Below are 6,278 nucleotides of genomic sequence, written 5' to 3'. Positions count from 1 at the left end.
CAAAATCTCACACAAACCAGTATTGCATCCATGGAATATAGATTTTGCGGAACTCATCAGATAAAATGTAAAATAAATAAATGTAGCACATGACACAGAACAGATGTGTCTGCTGTTCTACATACATGTTGAAATAAATACATATGCCATATGTACAAGTAGATGACAGATCCCCTGCACACACATGTGATGGTGCCACTTAGTTGACATGCAAAAACATAGTCAGTCATGCACCATGCAGCATGTGCTCCTGCATCATGGGATTGCAAGTAGTGTTGCATGAGGGGACCACTAACTGCAGACAAATATTCTCCTAAGTATATTAAACATCACTATGTGTCGTTGCAGAATGGAGCATGCATCGGAAGAGCATACAAACAATCCAAATCACAATCTCACCACATGTTGTGCATGCATATGATTAAAGCAAAACCAAAGGAGATGATAGATGCATGCACTCACCCCCCGTCAACTGATCTGGGTTTAATCCATCATCATTCTTTACCTCACTCCGCCACCCCAGTTCAGACATGGCCATATGCAAATCAGTCGGACCCTGTGCCTCATGGGAATAGTCCAGCCCGAACTGCCAAGTCATGTCTTCCCTGGACCAGAAACAAGTATCCTGGGACCGGTTTCTTGCTAACCAGCTGTCATCAGCCAGGCTAGCTTGAATCCAGTGGCAAAGTGAGCAAGAGACCCACGTCTGGGCATACCCTGTCAACTTAGGGTGAACAAAGCAAAATCAAAGGGGATGATGGACGGAGTGTTGAACATTGCAAGCACTTACCCCCAGTCAACTGATCTGGGTTTAATCCATCACCATTCTTTAGCTCACTCCGCCCCACATGTTCAGACATGGTCATATGCAAATCAGTCTGACCCTGTGCCTCATGGGAACTGTCCAGCCCGAACTGCCAAGCCATGTCTTCCCTGGACCGGAAACAAGCATCCTGGGACTGGTTTCTGGCTAATCAGCCATCTGAACTGGGGTGGCGGAGTGAGCTAAAGAATGATGATGGATTAAACCCAGATCAGTTGACTGGGGGTGAGAGCTTGCAATGTTCAACACTCCATCCTTCATCATCATGCATGTGTGTCGGCATCACTGTTGGCCTGTGAACTTATGCCCCAGAGATGGGAAGTTCACGGGGCTGCATCTCATTGTTGTCAATGAGATGCAGCCCTGTGTTGACAATTTGGCTTAGCGTGGTGTTGAGCCTAGGAGGCCAATGCAACACTCTGCAACCTCTCCAGTCAATTTGCCCATTTGCTTGTTCATGGTGCCCTTATTTTGAAGACTAAAGCATATTATTTTGGTTCTATCTTAGAATATATTTTCATGCAGAATTCCAAGTCAGTGACACCACCATTATGTGTCTTTATATGTATTCAACTACTAAGGTGACATGTCTCTATCCGCCCCAGGACCAATGTGCCTGGAAATCGATCTGCAGACTGTCTTGGTGCACACTGAGGGATATTTAGTTGGACATAGGTGACATTAGTGCCTACACCCCACTCCCCACAGTCCCTGGTTGTTACTCACCCTGTTACTGATGTAGCTGGTCTTTTTCAGCACTATCCTGTCCCTGGACTCCAACCACCGACTCCTTGCAGATGACCGCGGACGGCTGTTCCTCCAAGGCATCCAGCTCCTCTTGTGGCGCTGGACTCCCACAGTTTCTGCTTGGTCTTGCGCTTAGCATCATGCCAGCTCTTCTTGCAGTTGGTCACTGTCCTCTTGACCTTTGCTACAGCATTCACCTTGGCTACAATAGACTGCCATATTGCAGTTTTGGTCCCCAATGACACAGTAGAGCTGACAAACAGCTGGTGTTGTTTGTCTGTCACCTCCACCATCAGGATCTCATTTTCCTGCTAGCTGAACCTGGTTTTTCTCTTCCTCTTCCCCTGGGTGCTTGGCTGGTCCTCCTGGCTGTTTGAGGGGTTATGGGGGTTGTTCTCCCCTGCATTACTGGGTCCAGCTTCCTCCATGTTTGTTCAGACTTTTTTTTGAATTGGTGTTTTGGGCACTTTGCAGGCTTTTTGTGGTATTTTTCTGCGAAAGGTGAAAAAAGTGGCATCATGCTAATAACTATGCGTTTTCTGGACGCTGAGTGGCCGGCCGTCGCTTTTTTCACGTTGGCAGCAAGATTTTTATTGCCATGACGCTGGTATTAACATGGACAATTTCCACCGTGATGAGAAACTATCACCATGTAGCGACGTATTGTAAATATGTCGGTACCATGGCAATAGTTTTCGGCGGCACGCAGCAGTAAGAAAATTGCTGCTAACTAATGTTAGCCTTAGTTAGCGGCAGTTCTTGTACATATCCCCCTGTGTGTCTTGCTTTGATTCTAATTAGGGAATTCCTACAGCATTGGATCCTAATACAATATATTTTATTATAGGGTCTGCCACAGATATTATCACCCAGGAAGGGGAATCATTTCGAGTCAAACTAGACTAATGGACATGTCCGAGCCTTCTAGGAGGACAGGCTGGCACTGAATGAAAAAACAGATAATGGTTGAAAATAGCTTTTGGGGGCATGTAGCTGTAAGGGCATGTTAACATTGAATTTCTACATGTCCTACTTTTAAATAACATGCATCCCACCTTATGGCCTATATGACCTAATTGTGATGACTTATTAATATTTAAAACAAATGTTTTGAGCTGCCAAAAAAGTTTCATTTGACAGGTCGGATTGCTGTTTTTCACTGGTACTTTCAGGCTACAATGATAGGCCTGAGGTCTTGTTTGCACTGCCACTGTAGTGGATGGTACAATACATACTGCAGTCCACTAGTGACATTCAACTTACAGGTTCTGGGTACACCTTGTACCATATAAAAGGATTTATATGTAATTCACATATGCCAATCAGGGATAAGCAAATTTGAGTGTGTTTAAAGGGGGAGAACACGTACTTTACTACCAGTTTGCAAGGGTAAAGTGCACAGATTTATACAGCCAGAATAAACTAATAGGGCAAAAATCTTGGTAGTACACAATACAAAAGATGGTAAATTTCTTCAGCTAATAATAAAGAAATTGTAATGTATTGCTGTCAAGTGATATGCCCTACACTGGTTGGCCTGCTGAACTTGGCCTTCACTTACTCCTTCATCAACAGCAGCCGTTCATGCTGTCATATTGGATGGAAACTTTACCATTGAACGTCATATTAATATGGTCGTCAATTCTTCATTTCATCACCTACGACTGCTGAGGCAAATGTTCATTCTCTTCTCTTGATTTCCTCATTTGATGCAGGATAATAGCACACGTGTTCTCTTCTGTGTGGACCACATGAAAAATCTCTACTTCAATGCATCAGAATATATCATGTATAGACTACAATGGGTCCAGAATGTAGCAGTCAGGCTGAATCTCCATCCTCAGTCTTGGGATCATACTACACCAGCACTGCATACGCAACACAGACTCCCTGTAGCCAAGAAAGTCTACATTAAAGCCCTTTGTATTGCCCAGTGTTTGCTCCATTATTTGGAAATAGACATTTGTGTGAAGTGGATTTCTTTCAGTGCAAGTTTTCCTAAATTAGGGTTTTTGTTGATCCTTGGGGACATCTTCCCGATGATCAACAAAAATCCTTGAGCTGGGAGGTTTGTTTTGAAAGGGATTTTCACCAAATTTAACTCAGTCTTTCACCATCACCAGGAGGTTATCCTCTCTTATTTATCCGGGAGCTATCTTTGGAAACTGAAACACATTTGCAAATGTTTGACCTGGTACAGACAATGCAAGTTTATCTCTGCAAGTCAACTGAGATCCAGTATTTTGACTGCTTTATCATCAAATGTGTTGTGGGTACTTAGGGTTTCCAATCCTCCAATGCCACCTAGGGCCTTCGGTAGAAGTCCTTCGACCCTCAGGTTTACAGGTTGGCTGATTTGGCATTTCTTATTTAGGGTTGTTGGCCCTCTCTTTGAGGGATGGCAGCTACCTGGGCAGAGTTTGGGTGACCCTGAATATCTGCTGTGTTTTGCATAGTGCTGCCCACACTAGGCCATTTAGAACTAAAAGCTTGATGTTTCTTGCAGGTGTGAAACTACTTTGCTATTAGTTCCCTGTTTGGTTGTACAATAGCCTAGAGCAGTTCTTCCAAAATGTTTTAGACCCATGACCCACTTTTTAGAATAACAAATTTTTGTTATGCACCTAGCTTTAATGGACATGAAGCAGACGTTTTCTTTTAAATGTGTTCAAATATTTGGTAGCCGAGCACTGCCATTTAGACAGCACATGTTCCATTGAAATGTCCACTAAATTGGCACAGACATACAGTTTTACTGATAAGACTATATTGGCTACAAATTATAATGTGTGGAAATCGGTTTTCAGTGAATATTTATCATTTGTGCATCACCAAGTGAAGAGTTTTGATTTGCTTTGATCCTAATCACATTTTTGCTTTCATCATGATTTAGCAATACAAGAAAATGTGCTGAATTTTTGCTTTGTGAAGTGCTAAATGTGTACAGTTAATTTACAGGCAATTAGTTAAAGTTCAAATAACTTTAATCGATTCACGTGAATGATAAAAGTATGTTATTCATACATAAATAATTAAACAAGACTTAAAACTTTCTATACAGCAATTGGGATGAGTACATATATTAATTAGCAGTTTAAAATGTTAAGACAGATTTTTATAGTATTCAACCTTTTCTCAGTCTATCACAGGTTTACAGAACAAATTTAAAACCTAAAATCACTCGAGGCCCAGTTCCCCTCTCACAATTCATATTGTTTCCTAATTAATAAAGCAGTTCTAATGAAGTTTAGCACAGTGCTGCAAATAGCAGCAGTTCACAGAGATCGTAAATAATTAAAACCTTCTTGATATGAACAAGGGCGAATTTCCTTCAAGATAGGCTTAATAAAGCGTGACCTTATGGCTTTATATAGTGTGCAAAACAGCATAACGTGCATTGTGCTTTGTTGGGCTAAATTATTGCAGGGACAGGAAGTCAGTCTCTCACACCAACTTAACTGTTTAGGAAAAGCCACAAGAAAGTGCAATGGGCAAAGACAAAACCTGGTCAAGAGGAAACGTGATTGTGTATGAATAGTAAAAGACAAATAAAATTGCTGATAGCATGACGGCCCGTAAGTTAGTTTCTCATCGTCCTGATTGGACATTCTTAATTCATTATAATATGCATTTTTTATAGGTAATTTCATGTTAGATTGTATGTCATCAGGGCTATCACAGTAGTTTCCCAAACCAATCTTATTCGAAGTATCTTTGATATATCAGGCAATTACATTTTGTTGCATGTTATGAAAAATGTCATCCTACAGTCTTTCTTTCATACTCTCTGTACCCCATCAAGATTGTCACATAATTCACTTTACTTTTCCTTCTTTGACAGCAAAGAAGAGTTTGTAAACACCAATCACCATGTTAAAAAACATAAGCATCAATTTGCCAGAAGTCTTAGCCTGCCATTTGATCTCTGACTTCAAAGCGCAGCAATTGTGACAAGATTAAAACAGAATTTAAAGGCATCTTTATTTATTGCTAGGACTGGCACTCCGCTTCCTTCCGGCATAAAAAAGAGAGATTAAAGAGGCAAAAAAATGAAGCATGCTTTATAATCAACCTGGGATATCTCAACAAGACCAGGGAACAGGATATGCTTTGTATGACAAATGGGGCAAAAGACAAATGGAGAAAATGAAATGCTGGGCCATTTATAAATCATGGCATTTGTGCTGATTATTTGGTTTTTCTTTTATTGAGAAGAAGCCTTAACCTAATAGGTCATTATTTACTCGGAGCAGCCCAGCCGCACCCTAAGTAACTTGGGGGCATATTACCAAGGGCCTTTTCGCCGCTTTAGCAGAACTTTTTCCTGCTAAAGCGGCGAAAATGTTATCGCCCAATTACCAAGCTGTCGCTAACACCAGTTAGCGGCAGCTTGTAGGCAATAGCGAGCATTTTGGGGCCCGCTTTGCATGTCAGCGATAATTATCGCTAATGGCATGCAAAGTGGGCGTGCCAAAATGTTAGCGACTGAAAACAGTCGCTAACATCGCTATCACCTATTACCTACAAAGGCGAAGCGATGGAAATATTCGCACTAAGCGCGAACATCTCCAAAAGCTAACGCCTGCTAATACCAGTTCTTAGCCATGTTATCCAATGGGAGGTGGATAACATGGCTAAGAGCTGTTTCACGCTAATGCGTGAATATCGCTGTATTGTCAGCAATATTCACGCATTTCGCCTGATTTTT

This window comes from Lissotriton vulgaris, chromosome 8 (genome assembly GCF_964263255.1).
Source record: "Lissotriton vulgaris chromosome 8, aLisVul1.2, whole genome shotgun sequence".
NCBI lineage: Eukaryota > Metazoa > Chordata > Amphibia > Caudata > Salamandridae > Lissotriton > Lissotriton vulgaris.
Note: the sequence above shows the minus strand (reverse complement) of the source record.